Raw genomic sequence first — 27,408 nt, 5'->3', positions numbered from 1 at the left:
TACAGGTGTGCCAAGTTCTTAGGGATTTACCCAGAAAGACTCACAGCTGTAATCGGTGCCAAAGGTGATTTCTAACATGTATTGACTTTTTTCCCATATGGACATTAAAGTAGTTTGTGTAGATCGTTGACGAAAAAATTACAATTAAATCTATTTTAATCCCACCTTGTAAGACAACAAAATGTAGAAAAAGTCAAGGGGTGTGAAAACTTTATGAAGGCAGTGTAGTTCACTCACAGACTTCGATAGCTAGCAATCTAGCTAAAATTATCTGAGAAGACACTATAGTGGCCTGGATATATGATGACATTGCTGAAGTAGAAAAGTAATTGGTAGGAAACAACTTTGTCATTTTGACAAATTTACTTTAGAGAGATGGCAATTGCCATAGCTAGAAAAAAAAGTTTAAAAAACATACCTAGCTATCCATGCTAACGTTAGTTAAAACCAGGCCCCTCAATCTTAGCTAGCTAAAGTTATACTACATCTCCAAAAGGTTTTCATATTAATGATTTACCTCCTTTAGAAATGTAATTGTTTTTCCAAGTCACTATAATCCTCTTTAGACTAAATCGTCATCATCACATGGCAGCTCAGAGAATGCCACTGAGTAGTATCAGGTATCGGTCCTCAAGAGAACGTTCAAAACAATCGTGACGAAGCACGCAACCCATGAATAGCAAGAAAAATAAATATCTAGAAACTTACTTCATGAATGGTTGATGCTGCTGCTGTAGATTTCAAGATCAATGCAATGCTTGATGGAGCTGCTAGGAAATCCATGTGTACCTAGCCTGAAATGCAATGTAGTCCGATGCAAAGTGTGCTGTGCAGGAGTTGACTGAACTTCTGACAGTCGATTATTAAAAATAAATCGCAGACAAAATCAGACAAAGTTATTGTTCTGTTGGAATACAGTGCAAAGGCAGCCATGCTGCACAATCTATCTTGCTTTTGGGCAGGACTTGGGCTGTGGCGGTCACGAAATTGTCAGACGGTGATTGTCAAGCAAATAACTGTCGGTCTCACGGTAATTGACCGTTAATTAACATACACATTTAGCATTTCCTGGCTTCCACACATAGCCTACAAGCCATTTAAAAAAAATATAATAAATCCATGTAAATCACAATAAATACATTATTTTAGACAGGTCTAAAGAAGCATGATATGAGAAAATGTAGTCTATTTCTGAAGAAAATAATAGAATACTTTTGAGTTGTCCTTATGTTAGGTCCTGATGTGGCTATGCCAAATGGCTGAGGGCTACACTAGTTCATTCAGCAGACAATATTTGCTTATAATTCCATGGCATTATTTTATATTATTTTATAGTATGAAGAATACAATTGAACAAAGCTGAATAAAATATAAATATTGTCTGCAAACGATTTGAGGGAGTGCGCACACGGCTATTCTGTGTTGAGTGGTTAATAAAGAAATAGGTACTCCTATATGCTTAATTTAGAATTATTAAAACCTGTTTGGGCTAGGGTGCAGCATTTTCACATTCGGATGAAAAGCGTGCCCAGAGTAAACGTCCTGCTACTCAGGCCCAGATGCTAATATATGTATATTATTAGTAGTATTGGATAGAAAACACTCTGAAGGTTCTAAAACTGTTTGAATGATGTCTGTGAGTATAACAGAACTCATATGGCAGGCGAAAACCTGAGAAAAATCCAACCAGGATGGGGGAAATCTGAGGTTTGTAGTTTTTCAACTCATTGCCTATCAAATATACAGTGTCTATGGGGTCATATTGCACTTCCTAAGGCTTCCACTAGACGTCAACAGTCTTTAGAACCTTGTTTGAGACTTCTACTGTGAAGTGGGTGCGAATGAGAGCTGATTGAGTAACAGGTCTGCCAGAGTGCCATGAGCTGATCATGCGTGCACACGTGAGAGCGACCTGAGTTCATTTGCAATTCTAAAGACAAAGGAATTCTCCGGTTGGAACATTATTGAAGATTTATGTTAAAAACATCCTAAAGACTGATTCTATACATCGTTGGACATGTTTCTACGGACTGTAACGAAACTTTTTGACTTTTCGTCTGGACCTAGTGATCGCGCGTCATGAATTTGGATTTGTGAACTCAAGGCGCGAACAACAAGGACGTATTTGGACATAAATGGACTTAATCGAACTAAACATACATTTATTGTGGAACTGGGATTCCTGGGAGTGTATTCTGATGAAGATCATCAAAGGTAAGTGAATATTTATAATGCTATTTCTGACTTCTGTTGACTCCACAACTTGGCGGGTATCTGTTTGGCTTGTTTAGGTCTCTGAGCGCCGTACTCAGATTATTGCATGGTTTGCTTTTTCCGTAAAGCTTTTTTGAAATCTGACAAAGCGGTTGCATTAAGGAGAAGTATATCTATAATTCTGTGCATAATACTTGTATCTTTTATCAAAGTATATTATGAGTATTTCTGTAAATTGCTGTGGCTCTGTGCAAATTCACGGGATGTTTTGGAGGCAAAGCCAAATGTAAACTGAGGTTTTTGGATATAATTATGAACTTGATCGAACAAAACATACATGTATTGTGTAACATGTTGTCCCGGGAGTGTCATCTGATGAAGATTATCAAAGGTTAGTGATTAATTTTATCTCTATTTCTGCTTTTTGTGACTCCTCTCTTTGATTGGAAAATGGCTGTATGCTTTCTGTGACTAGGTGCTGACCTAACATAATGATATGTTGTGCTTTCGCCAAAAAGCATTTTTGACATTGGACACTGTGGTTGGATTAACGAGAAGTTTATCTTTAAAATGGTGTCTAATACGTGTATGTTTGAGAAATTTGAATTATGAGATTTCTGTTCTTTGAATTTCGCGAACTGCAATTTCACTGGCTGTTGGCGAGCGTTCCCAGACAGGTTTTAAAGTAACTTTAGTTCTACAAACATTGGGCTATACGTTTTGATTCTTAATACATTGTAAGGCTGCATGAGATTCTAATGATGATTATTAAAAAGTCGCTTGAAAGGCATGAGCTCCGCTTAGGTTTTTTCGCATGCTTCAAATTTCAAGGCGGCAACCCCTTTGTGGCCGTAATGCACCCTAAAGAAATACAGCTGAAATCGGAAGTTTACATAAACCTTAGCCAAACACATTTAAACTCTGTTTTTCACAATTCCTGACATTTAATCCTGGTAAAAAAAAACTGTTTTAGGTCAGTTAGGATCACCACTTTATTTAAAGGATGTGAAATGTCAGAATAATAGTAGAGAGAATGATTTATTTCAGCTTTTATTTCTTTCATCACATTCCCAGTGGGTCAGAAGTTTACATACACTCAATTAGTATTTGGTAGCATTGCCTTTACATTGTTTAACTTGGGTAAAACGTTTTGGGTAACCTTCCACAAGCTTCCCACAATAAGTTGGGTGAATTTTGGCCCATTCCGCCTGACAGAGCTGATGTAACTTAGTCAGGTTTTTAGGCTTCCTTGCTCGCACACGCTTTTTCAGTTTTGCCAACAAATTTTCTATAGGCATGAGGTCAGGGCTTTGTGATAAGAAATTTCTGGAGTGGTTGAAAAACGAGTTTTAATGACTCCAACATAAGTGTATGTAAACTTCCGAATTCAACTGTATATGCCTTTTTGTGTCCCGGATTGCTGCTTTGTGCCCTTCTCCCGTATTGTGCTGCGCAATCAGAAGCCCTCTCACTCACATGGATTTCCGTCACGCGATCGGATCTTACTCACATGCTACAAATGAAGACAGACGCATCTGGGACGCAACTGCGAGCGTCCTTATCCAATTCCGAGGTGCATATTGGAAGAACTGGGCACATTTACTTTACGTCAGCCAACAAGATGAGTAGGCCTAACGAACAGCAAGCAATCTACTATCCCCATAGTACAAAAGTCGACCTATTCTATTCTGTAAAATAAATTAATATTCCAAACATAGTCTGGGACAGTTGTGGGATGCAATAGATCCCAAATTAATACAACCCAAATTAATACAACCACAAGCAACAAAAAAACATATTTATGCAATGTAGCTGACACAACAGATCAGAACGTTTAGCTTAAAATGTTTATATTTCATTATTATAAGCGCAGCAATGGGCACATGGTAGTAGGCTCTAAGCGCCAATGGTCCATTAGCGGAAAACACCATTATCAAAAGTGAACGCAAAAGCAATTATGCATGTAATGCTTTTATTATAAATTTGCATTTTTATGGTGAAAATGATCTTCCCCAAACTTGAAACCCAGTCGCTGCTTATATATGCCAGATAGGCACTACACCCCTTGTAAAGCAGATTAATGTGCTTAATTTTAAGAAGTTATTTGGCCACTAGTTGTGATACAAACCTTATTAAAACACATAGAACTATGGGCTAGGGTACATGAGGTGTGTGACTATGATTCAAAAAAGTTGCACAAAAAAAGGTATTGTTTCTTATGCTGTTCTTATCCTCATCTTTTTATTAATTAGTGGCCACTGGGGTTGCACATTTTGGGGAATATTCAGAGGTGGAAAATTTTCGTGGGAATTAACGGGAATATATGGGAATTAACGAAAATGTATGCAAATTAATATTAATACCATTTAAATGTTTTTTGCATTGGATATATTTATCATATCATAAGGAGAGAGAAACATAAACCTATTGCAATTATGTCTACTTATGATAAGGTAAATTATTAAATCCTTCCAATTTAAAAAACAATTTAGTAATGAATTGAACTTTAATTAAATGAGTTGACACATCGGATGATTTCACTGAACAACAAAAGAAAGGGAATACTGAATGATCCATCGCATCTACCAAAAATATTTTCAACATACATCTGTAAAATGATAGTCTAGAAACTAAAGCTTTGGTTGTCTTCCTCTCAGGCTTCCATGTCTTCTCCCTGGACCTCATCAATGTCCACCTCTTGAATATCAGACTGAGGCTTCATCTTCACTGTCACTTTCCAACCTTGTTGAGGATGGCTAATTGTCAGGCTCAAGAAAACTCAAATTTGCCCAGATGGCCACCAATTCTTCAACCCTTATAATGGTCAGCCTGTTGCGTGCTTTGGCATGTGTGTTCCCAAACAAGGACCAGTTGCACTCTGTGCCGGCTGATGTTGGCACGACTGCCATATTGCATCTCCATCCCAAATCCCTTGCTTGGAAGTGTACTTTGCCAGACTGCCAAAAACCTTGCCCTCATCCAGGCCAAGGTGGTGAGACACGGTAGTGATGACACCATAGGCCTTGTTGATCTCTGCACCAGACAGGATGCTCTTAACAGCATACTTGGGGTCAAACATGTATGCTGCAGCATGTATGGGTTTCAGGCAGAAGTCTTCATGCTTTTTGATGTATTTCAGAACTGCAGTTTCCTTTACTTGGAGCAACAGTGAAGTGGGCAGGGCAGTACAGATTTCTTCTCTTACATCTGCAAGCAGAGTCTGAACATCAGACAGGATGGCATGGTCTCCCTCAATCCGTGCAATGGCTACTGCTATAGGTTTCAGGAGTTTCAGGCTGCTTACCACACTCTCCCAAAATACATAATCCAGGAGGATCCTCTTGATGGGGGTGTCATTATCGGCAGACTGTGATATGGACATTTCTTGGAGAGACTCCTTCCTCTCCAGGAGACTGTCAAACATGATGACAACACCACCCTGCTGGGCAGCTTCAATGTGGTGCTCTTATTCTTCTCACTTTGCTTGGTGAGGTAGATTGCTGCTATAACTTGATGACCCTTCACATACCTAACCATTTCCTTAGCTCTCTTGTAGTGTGTATCCATTGTTTTCAGTGCCATGATGTCCTTGAGGAGCAGATTCAATGCATGAGCAGCACAGCAAATGGGTGTGATGTGAGGGTAGGACTCCTCCACTTTAGACCAAGCAGCCTTCATGTTCACAGCATTACCTGTCACCAGTGCAATGTAGAATACTGGTTGAGGGGTGGAGATGATGTAGTTAATTATTCCTGGCCCACAAACATTCGACCACCCATCAGAGATGATTACAATACAGTCTGCTTTCTCTATGATTTGCTTGACCTTCACTTGAACTCTGTTGAACTCTGCATCCAGCAAATGAGTAGATAAAGCATGTGTGGTTGGAGGGGTGTATGCTGGGTGAAGAACATTCAGAAATATCTTCCAATACACATTGCCTGTGAGCATCAGAGGTGAACCAGTTGCATACACAGCTTGAGCAAGACATTAATCCGCATCTGACTACATTCCTCCATTGAGTCAAAAAATAATAATCAGATTCCAGGAGGACCATGAGCTGTTGCTATCGATAAGGTGTCTGATTCATAATTTTCACCTTGAATAGAAGTAGAGGGACTTTTGTCAGAGGTTGCTTGTTGTGAACGCTGAGGGAACTTTATGCACTTGGCCAGATTATTCTGCATCTTTGTTGCATTCTTCACATATAATTTGGCACAATATTTGCAAACGTACACAGCTTTTCCGTCTAGATTAGCTGCAGTGAAATGTCTCCACACATCAGATAGTACCGTGACATTTTCCTGTAAAGATTAGAAAAAAAGGAGTAAAACAAACAAATACAATTCCATGTACAAATAAATAGTTAAGCAGTTAGATTAAACAACTCCTTTGTAGGATAAATGTTTTAAAATGAAACATGTATGGAAACAGGTGAATTAACACTCCTCAGTTAGCAGGCTCAAGCAAGCTAAAACCCACATGGTAGCAAAAACTAACTAGCAAAAATTGTTAATAAGTTAGAAATTATTTAAACACACTTTGCTGTAGGCTACTATTTACTAGTTAACAAAAAATAATGTATGTCTTATAAAATATATCCACCCCACCCAGTATTATAATAAAAACTTACCAGAATGCATGTAGTCCTTGGCTCAGACAGAGTAGTAGTGTGGGCTCAATAGCATCTCATTAGTGTGCAAGATCTTGAGAATCAGTTGTACATGTGATGGAAGAGTGCACTGTGCATGCAGAGGGTTGCAATTCCATTGAATTGGGGATAGTTTAACCAAAATATGCCACAAAACCTATAATTTCCTTATGTGTATCCCACAAAAAAAGGTTCACTGTTATAAGCTAACTTTTTTGATGAATTTAAGCAAAATTCCTAAAATTCCCAGGTTTAACTTCCCATTAAAAATTTCTGAAAAAAGTTCTGAAATTTACCGGAAAGTTTCCGACCCTTTGCAACCCTAGTGGCCATCGCACCGTTTTCTCACGCAATTGCATAGCCTATAGAAATGTTGCACAACATGAGCTCATGGGCTCTCATGAAGTGTTTGATTAGATTATCGAATACATTTGCATTGATGTCAGAGTGATTAGAGGGACAACAGAGTTATGAGTACCAGGCAGTTAGCAAGTTTGTTAGGCTACTAATGACCAGCAGCAGCATCAGAGCTTGGAGAAGCCTAATTACCTTGACTAAACGGTCATGTGGAATTTGACTGCCTTCATGACTCGTGACCGCCGGTGTGGTGGTAATACAGTCACCGCAACAGCCCTAGGCATGACCAGGATCAAAACTAGGAAGTAATATGTAAATAAAGGATTAATGTTAATTGGTCTATTGTAATCAGATCGCCGGGTGACATTATGCTGCGGACCAGAATTACATCCCACCCGAACAGGCAGAAATTCCAGACGTTTTTTTCTCTCCAAACAGCTCTTACACAAAAAGGGCAGTATCATAATTTCAATGTTATTATTTCGACCTCAGTGTGGAAATATTAGGGCTGTCTCCGACAAAAATGTTCAGTGTATTTTTCCATATGGAGACACCCCATATGTGTTTAAATAAAATAAACTAAATGCACTGAGCTTGTCTGATGCTTTAAGCGCACTGTTTGATCAAACAAAACAAAAATGACTGAAGGGGGAGCCAGAGATCAAGATAACCAGAATAAAAAAAACTGGCAAACTTGCAACATTGCATAAAATATTCTTGGCCCTCAAGAGTTTCCTGCACCAGTGGGCTCCAGAAGTTATGGGAATTCATTAAATGTATTACTGGTGATACATTACATATACAAAATTATGTGGACACCCCTTCAAATTAGTCAATTCGGCTACTTCAGCCAAACCTGTTGTGGCTAAGGTGTACAAAATCTAGCAGGTGTATGAAATTGAGCACACATGCATGCAATCTCCATAGACAAACATTGGCAGTAGAATTGCCATACTGAAGAGCTCAGTCATAGGATGCCACCTTTCCAACAAGTTGGTTCGTCAAATATCTGCCTTGCAAGGGCTGCCCCGGTCAACTGTAAGTGCTGTTATTGTGAAATGGACATGTCTAGGAGCAACACCGGATCAGCCGCGAAGTGCTAGGCCACACAAGCTAGCAGAACGAGACCGCCGAGTGCTGAAGCGCGTAAAAATAATCTGTCCTTGGTTGCAATACTCACTACCGAGTTCCAAACTGCCTCTGGAACCAACGTCAGCACAATAACTGTTTGTCGGGAGCTTCATGAAATGGGTTTCCAAGGCCCGAGCAGCTGCACAAAGCTAGGACAATACAGAAATGGTTTGTTGAGATCGGTGTGGAAGAACATGACTGGCATGCACAGAGCCCTGACCTCAACACCATCGAACACCTTTGGGATGAATTGGAACACCAGCTGCGAGGCAGGCCTAATCGCCAAACATCCGTGCCCAACCTCACTAATGTTCTTGTGACTGAATGAAAGCAAGTCCCCGCAGCAATGTTCAACATCTAGTGGAAACTTGTCCCAGAAGAGTAGAAGCTGTTTTAGCAGCAAAAGGGGGCACCAACTCCATATTAATGCCCATGATTTTGGAATGAGATGTTCGACGAGCAGGTGTTCACATACATAGACACTACGTGACCAAAAGTAACGGGCAATTGATAGACACTAACAATCAATGGGCAAACAATTCACACAATGAAATTATGAAACAATGAATGCACACAAATTGGCGGGAGAGAGCGCATTCTGGAGAGAGACGTGCGTTGTGCATCTTAGTCACACTCCCATTCTTCTTCTTGGACTGTGCCATCCCTGCGGCCTCCGCAATGGATTAGTTCACTGACGCAGGTGCAAATCAGACAGGTGTCTCGTGTGGCATAAACAATATATATTTGCTACTGCTCGACAAAAGAAAAAGAAAATCACTCGACCAACAGCCAATCAACCAAACAATTGATCAGTCGACAAAATGGGGTCAGCCCTAGGAAACATCATAAAAAAATGGAAAAACAAGTTAACTGCACTGCCCCTTTAACCAGGCAAACCTAAATAGTAGGCTGGTGACTGGTGGTTACGGGGAAGCAAGAGTGTCGCTTGCTCCATGTATAACCTATGTTTGGAACTGGAACGGAGCCTGCCTGTCCAAACTCATCGTTTGCTTCGCCGCTGCGCACCAGCTGATGTAGACTGTGGAAGGCTGGGCAAAATGACCTAAATATCATATCTTATTTTTTTTTCAAACTGATGGGCGATTGACAATTTTATATATATATATATATATTATATATATATATATATATATATATACACCCCGATTTTTTTACGTCAATTTTTTTTACGTCAATTTTTTAAGGTAAAATACACTGCGTTTCAAAGAGTCAGCTATAATCTTGTGAAGTTGTACCTAGGCTAAATAAGCCTTCCACAACCCACTAAATAAGACCCACTAATAATTCAATTATTTAATCAAAATAGTTTAACCGGCTTTTTTTTTTAAATAATCATTTATCTGGCTTTTAAGTTTGTCTATGAAAATGCCCTTTTTGTTACAAATTTAACTAGAACCATGCATAGTTTTTTTTTTTTTTACCGTTATTTTACCAGGTAAATTGACTGAGAACACGTTCTCATTTGCAGCAACGACCTGGGGAATAGTTACAGGGGAGAGGAGGGGGATGAATGAGCCAATTGTAAACTGGGGATTATTAGGTGACCGTGATGGTTGAGGGCCAGATTGGGAATTTAGCCAGGACACCGGGGTTAACGCCCCTACTCTTACGATAAGTGCCATGGGATCTTTAATGACCTCAGAGAGTCAGGACACCCGTTTAACGTCCCATCCGAAAGACGGCACCCTACACAGAGCAGTGTCCCCAATCACTGCCCTGGGGCATTGGGATCTTTTGTTTAGACCAGAGGAAAGAGTGCCTCCTACTGGCCCTCCAACACCACTTCCAGCAGCACCTGGTCTCCCATCCAGGGACTGACCAGGACCAACCCTGCTTAGCTTCAGAAGCAAGCCAGCAGTGGTATGCAGGGTGGTATGCTGCTGGCCATGCACATTCACATATAATGACTAACTCTTGTAGCAGGCATTAGGCTATAGAAAATTAACACAGGTCTCACCAACATTCTCTCAAGCCCATGTGCTAGTGATTAGGCAGCTAATCGTTATACTTAAAGTTTAGACAACTTTGATCTATTTGCTAGCTAACAAGGTTAAACAGTTGAATTGTTATGATCCACACAATTTTTTTTTTGTTATAGAGCAACATTCAAGCTGACATCAATCGATCGGGACCCTGTGCCCAAGAAAGTGAAGGTACCCTATCTAAATGACTACCGTCACGTAGCACTCACGTCGGTATCCCTGAAGTGCTTTGAAAGGCTGGTCATGGCTCACTTCAACACCATCATCCCAGAAACTCTAGACCAGATCTAAAGATGACGCAATCTCAATCGCACTCCACACTGCCCTTTCCCACATGGACAAAAGGAACACCTGTGAGAATGTTGTTCATTAACTACAGCTCAGCGTTCAACACCATAGTGCCCACAAAGCTCATCACTAAGCTAAGGACCCTGGGATGAAACACCGCCCTCTGCAAATGGATACTGGACTTCCTGGACCCCCCGGTGGTAAGGGTAGGCAACAACACATCTGCCACACTGATCCTCAACACGGGGGCCCCTCAGGGGTGCGTGCTTAGTCCCCTCCTGTACTCCCTGTTCACCAACGACGGAGTGGCCAAGCAGGACTCCAACACCATCATTAAGTTTACTGATGACCCAACAATGGTAGGCCTGCTCACCGACAACAATGACACAGCCTATAGAGAGGAGGTCAGAGACCTGTCAGTCCAATGCCAGGACAACAACCTCTCCCTCAACGTGAGCAAGACAAAGGAGCTGATCGTGGACTACAGGAAAATGAGGGCCGAACACGCCCCCATTCACAGACGGGGCTGTAGTGGAGCGGGTCGAGAGCTTCAGGTTCCTTGGTGTCCACATCACTAACAAACTATCACGGTCCAAACACACCAAGACAGCCGTGAAGAGGGCACGACAACGCCTTTTCCTCCTCAGGAGACTGAAAAGAAATTGGCATGGGTCCCCAGATCCTCAAAAAGTTCTACAGCTGCACCATCAAGAGCATCCTGACCGGTTGCATCACCGCCTGCTATGTCAACTGCTCGCCATCCGACCGTAAGGCGCTACAGAGGGTAGTGCGTACGCCCCAGTACATCACTGGGGCCAAGCGTCCTGCTATCCAGGAACTATATACTAGGCGGTATCAGAGGAAGACCCCCCAAAAATGTTACACTGCTGCTACTCACCGTTTATTATCTATGCATAGTCATTTACCTCAACTAACATGTACCCCCGCACATTGACTCAGTACCGGTTACCCCTGTATATAGCCTCATTATTTTATTGTGTTACTTTTTATTTTATACTTTTGTTTATTTAGTAAATATTTTCTTAACTCTATTTATTGAACTGCATTGTTGGTTAAGGGGTTGGGGTTGTAAGTAAGCATTTCACGGTAAGGGCTACACCTGTTAGCATGTGACAAATAACATTTGATCACTACACACGATAGACGGATGTTCTTGCTGTTCAATTGCCGTTTACCGCGGCCCATCTGTAAGCCCTTAATCCACTTCCCCAGAGTCAGATGAACTCGTAAATATCATTTTTTATGTCCCTGCGTGCAGTTTGAAGGAAAATGCTAACTAGCGCAATTGCTAACTAGCGTAAGCACGACTAGAAGTCTAGCATGCTAGTAGATACCCACAGACTTCCAGTCATTGCCCTAACGCTAGTTAGGATTGGCTCACTAAACTTCCTCTAACTTCCTTCATACTGTACACAGAGACATAAAAATGGTATCCACAAGTTCCTTTGACACTGGGGAAGTAGGTAAAGGGCATTGGCAAAATCCCGAAGTATCCCTTTAATTGTAAGGTACTTCATTGTTGATGCAGAAATTATTTTTATAGAGATAAAACGGCTGCATTGGACCTTTTAAGTTTTTGCGCTGGCAAACTTTACTATAGAAAAGGTGCTTTGCTATTGCTGTGCATGACTCTTATAGCTGTTATAGTAGGCCTAAGTTAGCAACTCGCTGATTCAACCATGTGGTTGATATGATATTATGTACTAAAAGAGACCAAGAGAGTCACTATGAACTGAAAACTTCTCCTGGTGAGCAGGTGCTACTACATAACAATGATCAGTTGACTGTAAATGTAAAATATGGACCTTATCCAATACTTTTGAAGAGGAGGAACTTATTCAACAAGTTACATTGTCCTAAAACCGTTTAATTTCTGAATTGATCAACAACAAAAAGCCATCACGCTCTCTACAAAAACTCAGTTATTTAACCCATCAAAAACATACTAGTGCCTGCTGTGTATGAATTTCATTCACAAAGTCATGGGTACTTGCATGACAGCAGAGGCGGTCTACCTCATGTGAGTTCTCAAATTAATAAGTTTAGTTTCCCCCACTGAACTTGATGCTTCAGTCAGTGAATACTTTTGTCAACAAGTGTATCATGTACTGTGATCTGGAACTTAAATTCAACTGTTCGAGTCAGCTACAAAATTCCTTATTCAATTTGTAAATAACCAAGTCAGTGGCTAAGATCAGCCCAACTGAACCATGACCATGATTACACTAGGGGCAACATGTTAGCTAGTGAACTCCATCACCAGACAAACTAGGTCACCGTGAGCATATTAGCATTAGTTAGCTAGAATTAATGTGTTGAAGTGGATAAGCTCCCCACCCTTATGACTAGCTGTTAGCTGACTATCCATCAATGCTCGCATCTCTTTGGAAACTGATGACTTGTCAAGTTAGCAGGTGTTTGCTAGCTGGAACGCAACATATGATTGGTATTGCCTCTATTGAACCCAGCTGCCTGAGGTGGAGTTACTCTTTTTAGCCAGCTTACCCTATCAATCATGTTACTAAAGTTACAAGATCATCAACACAACGTGGACCTGCTAATGTTAGCTAGCTAACGTTAACCAAGTTGGAATGATGCACTAACAAACAGTAGAGAAGCAGTAGGTAGCTAGTAGCCTCTGCCAAGTCCCCAACAACCGGATGTTCCGGTTTTCAGGGGAAATTAAAGGAGAGCCTGTGACGCGAGTTCTGCTTTTTTAAGTTTTGAAGCCAACACTCCATCCTAACTCCTCCACATTTACTGGATTGGTTGAACAGTACAGAAGAGAACCTCCCCCGACAGTTTTTTTCTTTTCTTGTCAAGACCAGTATTTAGGGGGATCTAGTTTCAGGCGTGTATTTTACGCCTGCTACGTTAGCCAGCTAACTTGTGTTTTCATTGCTACTACTAGCAACGTTACTATGTTTTTACACTCTACTATCTATGTAGCTAACGTCAGCTAGGTAACTAGCAAACTAACGTTACTTACCCAACTAACGGTATGACCTAACTAGTTAATCTAATCTAGCTTGCTAAAACAGCAAAGGTCCAGCTTTGCAGCAAAGGTCCAAGCAACACTGCCTTCCACTGAATTACTAAAGGCAAGATGCTACTGTAGGTAGTTAACTAAGTTTTCATATCTATCCATGTTAGCCAGTTGCATTGAATAAACGTTAGCTAGATTGCTAACCTAACGTTACTGGAATGGAGTAAGGCTAGGGTTCTAACTAACGTTAAGTTAACTGTGGCAAGAGAAAGTTAGCTAACAACTACACCAACATGGCCTAATCAGTTACAGTAGCAAGTTACCGTTAAACTTAGCAATGTTATTAACGATTCATATTGTTAACTAGGCCTGGTGTTACGCGTTACTACTCGTCATCGTATTGTCAATATGTGGGTGCACGTTTTTCCCACCAAAAAGAAGAAACATTATAGAACGTTGAATGGTCAGGTCATTACCAGCTAGCGTTAGCTAGCTAGCTAGTTTGTGTGTGTGAGCCCATTAGACCATTACAATGGTAACGTTAGCACTGTGACTGGCTAGTATGGCTAGCTACAGTTAGAACGACAGTACAAACTTACCTTTGTCGCTGCCTGTCAGTCTTCCTATTCCAGAAAAATATCCTCATTTACAATCCCCAATGCCTTACGGCGAATTATTGAATACAGTCTCTTCTCCATGGAGCCCCCCAGATTGCCCAACGTACAACCCTCACTCCTCTGAGTAGATGTCAATTCTGTTTCCAAATCAACAGCGCCTCTCCGTCAACTCGCCACCACCGTCAACAGCAGAAACTTACTGTATTCGATCTGACCATAGAGAAACCAACATTTCGATGTAGGCATGTACACCATTAGCTGGTCGATACTTCCATTTCAGCGAGAGTAGCGTTGCTTCCAAAGCATTTTTTTTTAATACGGAAAAAACTTGAATACCCTGTTTTCTTGAAGAAAGCTTTTTTTGTAAATGTCACAAAATGGCGCGCGTTCCAAACCTGCGCAGCGTACCGGTCCGGCGGAAGACCATAGAAACTACAGTAAACCAATGTACTCAGTAAGCGCCGTTGTAGCACATCTACCAGCCCCTTTCATTATAATAACCAATTTCTGTCTGGGCATAAGTTTCAATGTACATGTCATTGTTATGATCAGTGCATATACTATTCTGGGAGGAAGGTACATTTTTTGGGGAAAAACGAAAGTGGCTAACAAAATGGAGGCTGAATAAGAACGTTACCATGACGACTGTCTATCAAACGAAGAAGTTCCCGTATGGACCAATGACGCAGAAAAAGACCTTGCAGTTGTCATAGAAACTGCCAATCAAAATGTTTGAAAGGGGGCGGGTCTTGGAGTGATTGTGGGAGCTAAACCAGAGATACTCCTTTCGCTATTCTCTCTGGCAAAACTCCTTGACGCGAGAAAGTGTTCGGTTGGGCCACCACCGAACGGGTGAAACAACACCTGGGATATCATTCATTACCTTACCAACAATGCTGAGTGTACAAAAACTAGATTGGATGTCTGACCCTTCTTTTTACGGTCTATGGTCTAACACTATGGGGAGTCAGTCAACAGGGGAACCGCTGCAGCCTGGTCTCATAGCATTTTGTATTATTCTGTACGTAAAGCCAAACACTATAAAGTATCATATAGTAAATGTATGTGTCTTCAGTAACGGTGGCGTGGGCAAAATCACAGGGAAAGCCAAGCCAAGAAAAAAAAGAAATCATATTACAACCTGTGTTGTGATAATTGCATTGTTTGCTCTATAATCCTGTTAGTTCATGTGCCTTGACACCGTGATATAAAGGCCTAAAGCCGGGACAATAAGAAGAATAAAGAATACATTTAACCACACATTTGTTTCATTACAAAACCGGAGATCAACATCTGTCCTGTGAAATCCACAAAACATATTGCATGTAACAAACAGTTACAGTTGAAGTCGGAAGTTTACATACACCTTAGCCAAGTACATTTAAACTCAGTTTTTCACAATTCCTGACATTCAATCCTAGCAGAAATTCCCTGTCTTAGGTCAGTTAGGGTCACCACTTTATTTTAAGAATGTGAAATCAGAGGAATGGGTCAGAATAATAGTACAGAGAATTATTTATTTCAGCTTTTATTTCTTTCATCACATTCCCAGTGGGTCAGAAGTTTACATACACTCAATTAGTATTTGGTAGCATTGCCTTTAAATTGTTTAACTTGGGTCAAACGTTTCGGGTAGCCTTCCACAAGCTTCCCACAATAAGTTGGGTGAATTCTGGCCCATTCCTCCTGACAGAGCTGGTGTAACTGAGTCAGGTTTGTAGGCCTCCATTCTCGCACACGCTTTTTCAGGTCTCCCCACAAATTTTCTATAGGACTGAGGTCAGGGCTTTGTGATGGCCACTCCGATACCTTGACTTTGTTGTCCTTAAGCCATTTTGCCACAACTTTGGAAGTATGCTTGGGGTCATTGTCCATTTGGAAGACCCATTTGCGACCAAGCTTTAACTTCCTGACTAATGCAGATGTTGCTTCAATATATCCACATCATTTTCTTTCCTCATGATGCCATCTATTTTGTGAAGTGCACCAGTCCCTCCTGCAGCAAAGCACCCCCACAACATGATGCTGCCAACCCCGTGCTTCACGGTTGGGATGGTGTTCCTCGGCTTGCAAGCCTCCCCCTTTTTCCACCAAACATAACGATGGTCATTATGGCCAAACAGTTATATTTTTGTTTCATCAGACCAGAGGGCATTTCTCCAAAAAGTACGATCTTTGTCCCCATATGCAGTTGCAAACCGTAGTCTGGCTTTTTTTATGGCGGTTTTTGAACAGTGGCTTCTTCCTTGCTGAGCGGCCTTTCAGGTTGTCGATATAAGACTCGTTTTACTGTGGATATAGATAATTTTGTACCCGTTTCCTCCAGCATCTTCACAATGTCCTTTACTGTTGTTCTGGGATTGATTTGCACTTCTCGCACCAAAGTACGTTCATTTCTAGGAGACAGAGCGTGTCTCCTTCCTCAGTGGTATGACGGCTGCATGGTCTCATGGTGTTTATACTTGCGTACTATTGTTTGTACAGATGAACATGGTACCTTCAGGTGTTTGGAAATTGCTCCCAAGGATGAACCAGACTTGTGGAGGTCTACAATTTTTTCTGAGGTCTTGGCTGATTTCTTTAGATTTTCCTATGATGTCAAGCAAAGAGGCACTGAGTTTGAAGGTAGGCCTTGAAATACATTCACAGGTACACCTCCAATTGACTCAAATTATGTCAATTAGCCTATCAGAAGCTTCTAAAGCCATTACATAATTTTCTGGAATTTTCCAAGCTATTTAAAGGCACAGTCAACTTAGTGAATGTAAACTTCTGATCCACTGTGAATTATAAGTGAAATAATCTGTCTGTAAACAATTGTTGGAAAAATTACTTGTGTCATGCACAAAATAGATATCCTAACCGACTTGCCAAAACTATAGTTTGTTCACAAGAAATTTGTGGAGTGGTTGAAAAACGAGTTTTAATGACTCCAACCTAAGTGTATGTAAACTTCCGACTTCAACTGTATATGACCTACAGTATGCTCAAGCAAGGTAATGTTTCTGTCATTTTCGGAGTTCTACAACTATTGATTTAGAACCTTGGAGAATTACCACAATTCGCAAAGAAAACAGGAGCATTCGGAAGGTACTCAGACCCCTTGTCCTTTTTCTCACATTTTTTACGTTACAGCCTTATTCTAAAATGTTTTTTTTATTTTTTATTCCCCTCTTCAATCTATACACAATTCCCCAACAGGTTTTTAGATTTTTTGGTAAATAATAACAAAAAAGAAAAATAGAAATCACATTTATATAACTATTCAGACCCTTTACTCAGTACTTTGTTTAAGCCCCTTTGCCAGCGATTACAGCCTCGATTCATCTTGGGTATGACGCTACAAGCTTGGCACACCTGTATTTGGGGAGTTTCTCCCATTCTTCTCTGCAGTTCCTCTAAAGCTCTGGCAGGTTGGATGGGGAGCGTCGCTGAACAGCTATTTTCAGGTCTAGATCAGGTTCAAGTCCGGGATCTGGCTGGGCCACTCAAGGTCATTCAGAGACTTGTCCCAAAGTCACTCCTGCGTTGTCTTGGCAATGTGCTTAGGGTCGTTGTCCTGTTGGAAGGAGAACCTTCGCCTAAGTCTTAGGTCCTGACCACTGCAGAGATGGTTGTCCTTCTAGAAGGTTCTCCCATCTCCACAGAGAAACTCTGTCAGAGTGACCATCGGGTTCTTGGTCCTGACCAAGGCCCTTCTCCTCCGATTGCTCAGTTTGGCCGGGCGGCCAGCTGTAGTAAGAGTCATGGTGGTTCCAAACATATTACATTTAAGAATGATGGAGGCCACTGTGTTCTTGGGGACCTTCAATGCTGCAGACATTTTTCGGTACCCTTCGCCAGATCTGTGCCTCGACACAATTCTGTTTCGGAGCTCTTGATAATTCCTTCGACCTCATGGCTTGGTTTTTGCTCTGACATGCACTGTCAACTGTGGGACCTTAGATAGACAGGTGTGTGCCTTTCCAAATCATGTCCAATCAATTGAATTTACCACAGGTGGACTCCAATCAATGAACACTGAATACTGATGTAAATAAGGTATTTCTGTTTTTTATTTTTAATACATTTGCAAAAATGTCTAAAAGCCTGTTTTCGCATTGTCATTATGGGGTATTGTGTGTAGATTGATGAGGAACATCTTTAATGTAACAAAATGTGGAACTATAAGTGCTGTTATTGTGAAGTGGAAATGTCTATGAGCAACAACGGCTCAGCCTCAGAGTGGTAGGCCACACAAGCTCGCAGAACGGGAACGCGTAGCATGTAAAAATCTGTCCTCGATTGCAACACTCACTATCAAGGTCCAAACTGCCTCTGGAACCAACGTCAGCACAATAACTGTTAGTCTGGAGCTTCATGAAATGGGTTTCCATGGCTGAGCAGCCGTACACAAGCCTATGATCACCATTCGCAATGCCAAGCATCGACTAGAGGTATGTAAAGCTCGCCGCCATTGGACTCTGGAGCAGTGGAAACGCGTTCTCTGGAGTGATGAATTACGCTTCACCATCTGGCAGTCCGACGGACAAATCTGGGTTTGGCAGATGCCACAGAGAACGCTACCTGCCCGAATGCAGAGTGCCAATTGTAAAGTTTGGTGGAGAAGGAATAATGGTCTGGGGCAGGCAAATATAGGTCACCTTGGCCTAGAGAGATTTACACTTTTATCAAAACGTCACGCCAGGGTAAGCCTACACGAAACACAGCCCTTATTTTAAGTGTTTCAAAAATCCCTTATGGGAAAAATTAATGGTGGAAAAACAATTGGAACCATTTCCCTGTTTGACCGCTAGGTTTATGGGTATTATGACTCATACTGTGGTCATTCACGATTGGCAGTGACGATGGCCTATTTTGAAATTAGGTATGCCTCATTTGGTGTTTGAGGGTATAAAAAATAGAAACATTTCTTAGACAATATGTGTGGGCATAGGCAGACATTGCAGTTGGGGGATGCATTTTATGTATATTTTATAATGATATTGATTAGGCTAAACTGTCAGTACAAAACTTTGATTGAGAAATTAAGTAATAAATAAATTGTGTTCCTGCACCTAAATAAAAATGTGCACTACACTACTGGATAAGATTGTTGCTCATGAGGCATTTCTCAGTTACATTCTTAAAGTATCAATGGATAATAATTTAAAAGTAAAAAAATGGATGGACCCTCTCCCCCTCTCTTTCTCTCTCCTCTCTCTTTCTTTATTCTCTAATCCCCTCTTTCATCACTCTCTTTCTCTCTCCTCTCTCTCTTTCTTACTCTCTCTATCACTATTCTCTATTCTCTATTCCCCTCTCTCAATCACTCTCTCCTTCCTCTCTTTCTCCCACTCACTCCCTCTTTATATTACAGAGGATGGAACACAGTGTTTTTGTGTAACTGCAAGGAGAAAATTAAGGACCATGTTGAGGATGAATTAAGCCACTTCCTGTTTCCAAAAGAAGGTGAACCTCAACACAGGGCATCCCTATAAGGTCACGGTGGGTTGTGTGCAAGGACGGTTAGCTAGCTCAATCGCAGTCCACAGGGGCGTCATAGTTATGTAAGGTTCGTAGGTAATGCTTTTCTATGGAAGAAAGGCCTTGTTCTCTGTGGGACAAGGTTTTCACTGTGAAGAGTTCATTTCAGATGTAGGCGTGCATTCATCGGGAGCCTCTGCTGAATGATCCCATATGTGAATTGTGTTTCTAGCCTCAACCAATTTAACCAATGTCACTCAAAAGCACATTAAGGCCTACCTTTCTGCCATGTAGTGGGGGAGGGGCAAATTCATTCAATGTTAATTGGATTATGGTTATGTCTATGGTTGAGGCCTTAACCCTATCTTCAACTCCACTCCCAGCTCAACCCTAACCCTAACCTGACAGACAAACAGACAGGCAGGCAGACATTTAGACTCTAACCCTAAGCCTAGCTTCATGTCCACATCCTGGCTCAAACCTTACTCTAACCTCGACCCTAAACTTAACCCTAGCTTCATGTCCCACATCCCGACTCAACCCTAGCCATAGCTATAGGGTTATGGTTGAGGTTGGAGTTAGGGTTGAGAAGGGATGTGGGCAAGAAGTTAAGGTTAGGCTTATGGCTACGGTTAGGGTTGAGCCGAGGTGAAGCGTGAGTTAGGGTTAGGTGAGGGTTGAGTCGAAATATGGACTTGAAGCTAGAGTTTGGGTTAGGGCCTCAACATTCGACCAGTGGCCGTTATTGCCATTCAAGATTAGGGAGGACACATTTTTTTTATGTGCATGGCCCTATTTCTATTACAGCATATTGGTTGACTGTCATTCATATTCCATCCACCCAGCTCAAAGAAACATCAATAGATTTAGGCTACTACATGATACTCGAATTTGCCGTATACCCATCATAAGGTTGCTACAACCTAGTCTACAAATGAAAGTTCACAACGTAGGTGCACAGGGCGAGAGACAAATTGGAGTAATCAAGGTGACAGACAGTGACACATTCAATACTGCCTTGCACACTTTTGTCTGCGTCTAGCTGATCTGTGGTGTAATCATTAGTCCAAAAAGTTGCAAAATGTTCCATTTTGTAACTACAACGACGGTTTACTGGACAGATTCAGGTAGGTCCCTCCTCATTTCATTCTGTTTGCTACAGTTTAAGAAATGTTTTGCAACATAATCAGTGGAATGAATACACCCCTGATCACCCGCACACACAGTTCACTTTCATAGCAGCCACATACAGCACAATACAATCACTTTGCTCGTTGTATAATTCCTTCTCGCATCGAGGTGACTCCTTTTCTCACCTTTTCCCTTCGCTTGTGGACTTCAGTGCTATTGCTATTACAGCGGGTGAAGGAGCGGAAAGAGCGTGGAGATGTGGAAATGGACAGTGAGGAAGAAGGAAAGAAGATGAGTGTAGATGGAAGGGGTGTGGTGAGGAAGATTGGCGTGAAGTACAAAATGAAAACAAAACGTACTCCGGTAGCTCAAAAATGAAACCTGATGAGAGTGAGGATGAATTTCTTGCTGTGGCAGGTGCGGTGAAGACTGCAGTGTTTGGGCCTCATCCCAATGATGACAAGTGGGCATGAGATTTTTGGAGAGTGGATCCTTGCCTTTTGGCTGATCCATATGTGGTGTCAGGATGAATGGATAAAAGGTTGGGGACAGTTGAATCAGTGAAAGTAACTTGAAGTGGACTCCTGATGATTTTTTGTGTGTCTTCTGTCCAGATGGAGCGGGCTCTCCACACCACGTGCCTCGGGACAAGACTTGTGACTTGCTTTGCTCTACGGAGCAGGACGCTGTTGAAAGGACTGATAACTGGAGTGGCGATAAGTGTTAAGGACCAACTAAAATTGATGATTCCCGGTGTCTGTGACACCCGCTGTTTGGTGCGACACAGACCTGTTAGAGAGTGTGGTGAAACAGAAGACACTGTCTGTTTTGATATGACAAAATCAAGATAGGATGTGTCAGTTATCCCATGAGAGCTTTTGTCCCAAATGCATTACAGTGTTTCAGCTGCCAAGCTTATGGTCATGTTGCAGCAGTGTGTAGAAGGGAGATTCCTAGCTGTGAGAAGTGTGCAGGACAGCATGAGACAAAGGAATGTGTAGTATCTATGGAAAAACATCTGTGTGTTAACTGAAGGCATACCCATGGTGCTGAAGATCAGAAGTGTCCGGTGAGAGAAAGGCAGGTTGAGATTACAGAGTAGTACAGAAGGTGTTGTATGCTGAGGCAGTGAAGAGAATAGTAGAGGATGATGGGTCCAGGGCAAGGGATCCTGTGATTAGGCAGAGGCCAATAGAGAGTGATAGGAATAACATGTGTTTCAGTAAAGGTTGGCTTCATAGCGTTCAAAGCCATGGTTATCAACTGTACCACAGAAATGGAAATAAATCACAGAAAATAAATGTTTTGGTGGCAGCTACAGAGAAGTACTTGGGTGTACAAGAGTTTACTGCAGAGGATTTACAAGGTGTGTTGAACGATATAGTCCTGTCCTCTCAGGCTGCCGGCCTGGTGTAGGATCAGATAGGGCCAAGTAGTGGAATAGTGGTGAGGTTTGAATGGGTGTTAGGTTTTTCTTCCCTATTCCCCCATTATTTTTCCATTACCCTTTGTGTCACAAAATGTAATGAATTCACACACCAGAACAGTAGGCAGAAACACAGGACTAGATAAGAGAAATAGATTAAAAGGGAGGCTGTGACCGGCTTCACACTCCGGTACAGTAGGTGGCGGTGTATGCACCTTTCAGTTGGTTGCACTCCGCCAATATACATTTGAAGAAGACGAGACCAGAGTGGGCGGAAGAAATGGCGGCTGTGCTTGAATCCGAAAGTGCGGCAAGTGAAGTGTGTGACAATGAATGGAAAATAGTGAAATCAAAGAATGGAACAAAACAAGCAAAATTGTAGTAGAAGACAAGGACCTGTCTAATAATGCATTTCTCATTGGACTGCGTTTTTGGACAAGGAGATTAATTTGGGAAATCCATGTGCAATATCGAGGACTGTGATGAAAGCAGTGAGGAAGGTGGATTCAATCAAGGTGACTAGAAGCGGCCTTGTTTTGGTTAATTGTGTTGATGAAGAACAGAAGAAGCATGCACTGGATCTGGCAAAATTGTCCACTTCAGAAGTAGCATGTATTCATCTTCGGAGCAGGGCGCCTACCAAAGGAGTTATAGCTGGAGTCTTGTTGGATATAAATGTTGCAGCAGTTTGTAGGAACGAGATTCCAATATGTGGGAAGTGTGCAGGAGGGCATGGGATAGAGGATTGTGTAGTTTCGGTGGATAAAGGTGTGCGTCAACTGTAGGGGTGCACATGTTGCTGGGTATCGGAAGTGTCTGGTGCGAGAGAGGCAGGTTGAAGTGGTTAAAGTCATAGTGCAGAAGGTGTTGTATGCTGAGGCAGTGAAGAAAGTAGAGGAGGATGGGTCAAGGGTGAGGGATCCTGAGAGGATCCCTGTGAGTAGTAGATTCATGCCAGCACGGAGGAATCGGCCAACGAGTGATAAATGCTTCAGTAAGGTTGACTTCTTAGCGTTCATAGCAATGGTTATCAACTGTACCGCAGAAATGGAACGTAAATCACAAAAACAAAAAAATTGATATTGTGGTGGCAGCTGCAGAGAAGTATTTGGGTATACGAAATTTGACTTCAGAAGAGATACAGGGTGTGTTGAGTGCTGGTGTCCCGTCATCCCAGGCTGCTGGCATGGTGCAGGAGCAGATAGGGTCAAAGTAGTGGAATGGGGTAATGGGATTTGAATGTGTGCAGGGTTAGATGGAAGGGTGTTTTTTTGTATGATTTACAACACTCCATCACTCTCCTTCTTGGTCAAATAGCCCTTACACAGCCTGGAGGTGTGTTGGGTCATTGTCCTGTTGAAAAACAAATGACAGTCCCACTAAGCGCAAACCAGATGGGATGGCGTAACGCTGCAGAATGCTGTGGTAGCCATGCTGGTTAAGTGTTCCTTGAATTCGAAATAAATCACTGACAGTGTCACCAGCAAAGCACACCCACACCATCACACCTCCTCCATGCTTCACAGTGGGAACCACACATACAGAGATCCGTTCACCTACTCTGCGTCTCACAAAGATACGGCAGTTGGAACCAAAATGGTCATCAGACCAAAGGACAGATTTCCACCAGTCTAATGTCCATTGCTCGTGTTTCTTGGCCCAAGCAAGTCTCTTATTTTTATTGTCCTTTAGTAGTGGTTTCTTAGCAGTAAGTCAACCATGAAGGCCTGATTCACACAATCTCCTCTGAACAATTGATGTTGAGATGTGTCTATTACTTGAACTCTGTTAAGCATTTATTTGGGCTGCAATTTCTGAGGCTGGTAACTCTAATGAACTTATCCTCTGCAGCAGAGGTAACTCTGGGTCTTCATTTCCTGTGGCGGTCCTCATGAGAGCCAGTTTCTTCATATCGCTTGATGGTTTTTGCTTTTGCAACTGCACTTGAAGAAACTTTCAAAGTTCTTGAAATTTTCCAGATTGACTGACCTTCATGTCTTAAAGTAATGATGGACTGTCATTTCTCTTTGCTTATTTGAGCTGTTCTTGTCATAATATGGACTTGGTCTTTTACCAAATAGGGCTATCTTCTGTATACCACCCATACCTTGTCACAACACAACTGACAAGTTTTTGAGATCAGAGACAAAATCCCCATGTTGTTGCTTACTCGGGAAGCACGACCACCACCGCCACTCGTTTAATGTGAGTGGGTCAGAGACGCAATCTATGGGCTACCGATCCCGTTTTTAGCAGTCCCAGACGTCCCGATATTTTCAAACATGTTTGATTTTATCGACACAAAATCTGCAATGTTCTTGTAGTGTGAGATGTGCACGTTTTGAGAATGGTGAGAAGAAGCCAGTGAGATGATGATGTTGTTTCGCATCACCCAGAATTTGTAGACACGAGCAGGAGCGATGACTACTACTAGTATGCATTGGTACTTGCCTTTAACCAAAGCCAAAGTGTGACATTTTTACAGGTCTGAAGTTCACATGCATATTATTCAATTTAAAATGTTGGCTAGATATTTCATGTCTATATAGCAAGCATGCATTTCTGATTGAAAGCGTTTATAAGGCTGCTTTGAGCCACAGCTCATTCTAGCTACGTTAACAATCTAATCACATCATTGTTTTCTCGAGACAGCGTGGTATCAACAATCCTCACGACCAAGTGAAGAATCTTGTAGTGTGTGACCCCCCGTCTGTGCCAGATCATTTAATGTGTGCACCACTAAGTTGGCAAGACAAAAGAAAATACAGGAAAGACAGTTGTTTTATGTGAGAGTAGCTCTCCCTCTCTCTGCTGCTCCTCAATTTTTTATGAAAAGAATTTGTTCACAACCCATTCGACTATTATATTTTTCATCTCTGAGTCAACTACTCACCACACTTTATGCACTGCGGTGCTAGCTAGCTGTAGCTTATGCTTTCAGTACTAGATTAATTCTCTGATACCTTGATTGGATGGGCAACAGAGAGAGAGGTCGAGGTGGGAGAAAGGGGAGGGAGAGAGAAAGAGAGAGATGGGAGGAAGGGAGAGGGAGGTAAAGAAGAGAGAGAATGGAGAGAGAGAATGGAGAGGGTAGAGGGAGAGAAGGGGGAGTGTGAGGGAGGGGGAGAGAGAGGGTGAAGGAGGGAGGGGAGAGAGAGATGAGAGACATGGGGATAAGGAAACAGAGGAGAGAGATTGAGGAAAATAATAGAAGGGAGAGTGAGAGAAAATAGAAGAGAGAGAGGGGAGGGTGTAGGGGGTGAAAGAAGGGGGAGGGGGAGAGAAGAGAAGGAGGGGATAAAGGAAGTAGAGAGGCAAAGAGAGAGAAGAGTGATTTGGAGAGGAGGGATTAAAGAATAGAGAGAGAGAGAGAGAAGGAGGAGGGAGAAAGAGAGAGATAGAATAGGGTATAATACATAAATGTGTCATGAAAGGATGTGTGTGGATGTCTGGCCTGGCAAAGTGGTTTTATGCGCTGACTGAACAAGGGCTGATAATTGAGTTTTTTACTCCACTGGGCCCTCATTTATAAACCTTGCGTATGTGCAAAATATGCCCCAAAACATGCTGTGCGCCAGCATCTTCGACCATCCTCCAGAGGGGGAGGTGAGCGAATTTTTCAGCTCCGGCATGGTGCCCAGACCGCTCCGGAGTACACCCTCACCTTTCGGACTGTGGCAGCTTCCAGCAGATGGAATGAGCCGGTGCTCCGCACTCTATACCGTAGTGGACTTCGCGGCGAAGAGGTCCAGACGGAGTTGGCATGTCGGGATGACAATATTTCCTTGGACGCTCTCACTCATCTCGATGGCCATCCGTCGGATAACCTTCTGCGGGAGTGCCGGTGTCCACTTCGCCACTCGCCTCCCTTCAGAGCCTGAACCCATGGAGGTAGGGGCCACACACCTCTCTGCAGCAGAGCAGCGTCGCCGGAGTCAGCTGGTGCTCTGTCCCTATTGCGGCCAGGAGGGGCACCAGTGTCAGTGGTGTCCAGTGTGCCCTCATGACCTTCCATCTCCCAGGGTAGGCATGAGTATCCCATTTTCATAGTTTTCTGCCAAACCCTTTAAGGTACCTATTTCACTGGCTGGCTGGCCCTCAAGTGTTGTCTCTACAGCTCTAGTGGATTCTGGTGCCGTTGGGAACTTCATCGACCAGGCCCTCGCCTCCTCCCTGAACTTAATATCATACCGACTCTCCTCTCCTTTTCCTATTCAAGCTCTGGACACACAACCATTGGGATCCAGCACAGTTACACACATCACCGCACCACTCACCCTCATCGTGGGACACATGCACCAGGAAAGCCTTTCCTTCTTTATCGTTTCCGCACCTGTACACAAGGTAATCCTCGGCCTCATGTGGCTCCAACGTCACAATCCCACCTTCACATGGTCAAGTATGAAAAATACCGCCTGGGGACCAGGATGCCGGAGGACCTGCTTTCCCGTATCCTGTGGTTCCACGCCGGGTGAGGGCCCTGTGAATTCCCACCAGCCTATCAATCGGTCCTGGCATATCGTTGGGCCCGTATGTTGGGACGTAGATGAGAACATCCGCCATGCTCTGGAGCGGGAACCTGCTACTGCCACCTGTCCTCCAGAGCGCATCTACGTTACCACAGGGGTGAAAGATCAGCTGTTAACCTGGGCACACACATCCCTCGCCGCTGGACACCCAGGTATCACCCGCACCATCCAATCCCTCTCCGAAAAGTACTGGTGGCCCACCTTGGCGCAGGACATCACCCACCATGTCAGTCTCAAACTCCCCACCAACTACCGGATCTCACCTTCCTTTCATGTTTCCCTCCTCAGGCCGGTGGTTCCAGGTCCCCTGGCTGATGCCATCCCCCACGACACCCCACCGCCTCCACTGGACATCCAGGGGACCCCTGCCTATGCTGTTAGGTCCCTCCTGGACTCTCAACAATGAGGGGATCGGCTCCAGTACATAGTGGACTGGGAGGGATATGGTCTTTAGTGCTCTTGGGTCCCAGTGGCAGACATCCTGGACACCAACATCATCTGGTATTTCCATCTCCGCAGACCGGAATGCAAAGTGTTTGATGCAGAGATAAAGTGCATGGGGAACGTATGGTAGATGGTTGGAAATGG

At 42.7% G+C, this 27,408-nt stretch overlaps 1 protein-coding gene across 5 annotated transcripts in view; it reads right to left on the bottom strand.

Moving 5' to 3' along the window:
• LOC139531362 (dual specificity tyrosine-phosphorylation-regulated kinase 1A-like) overlaps positions 1-14,874 on the bottom strand; it is a 48,260-nt gene extending 33,386 nt beyond the window's left edge. For 4 of the 5 annotated variants that reach the window (XM_071327828.1, XM_071327838.1, XM_071327843.1 and 1 more), the window contains exon 1: positions 14,251-14,874. The gene's annotated coding sequence lies outside the window, so the exon portion shown is untranslated. Of the gene's footprint in view, positions 1-6,450; positions 6,470-14,250 lie in introns of those variants that run through there. The other variant, XM_071327833.1, reaches the window with a different exon arrangement.
• Between the last annotated feature and the right edge of the window lie 12,534 nt (positions 14,875-27,408).

The sequence above is a fragment of the Salvelinus alpinus genome, chromosome 1 (genome assembly GCF_045679555.1).
Source record: "Salvelinus alpinus chromosome 1, SLU_Salpinus.1, whole genome shotgun sequence".
Classification (NCBI taxonomy): Eukaryota; Metazoa; Chordata; class Actinopteri; order Salmoniformes; family Salmonidae; genus Salvelinus; species Salvelinus alpinus.
The sequence above is the reverse complement of the archived record's forward strand: the minus strand, read 5'-3'. Positions and strand labels throughout refer to the sequence as shown.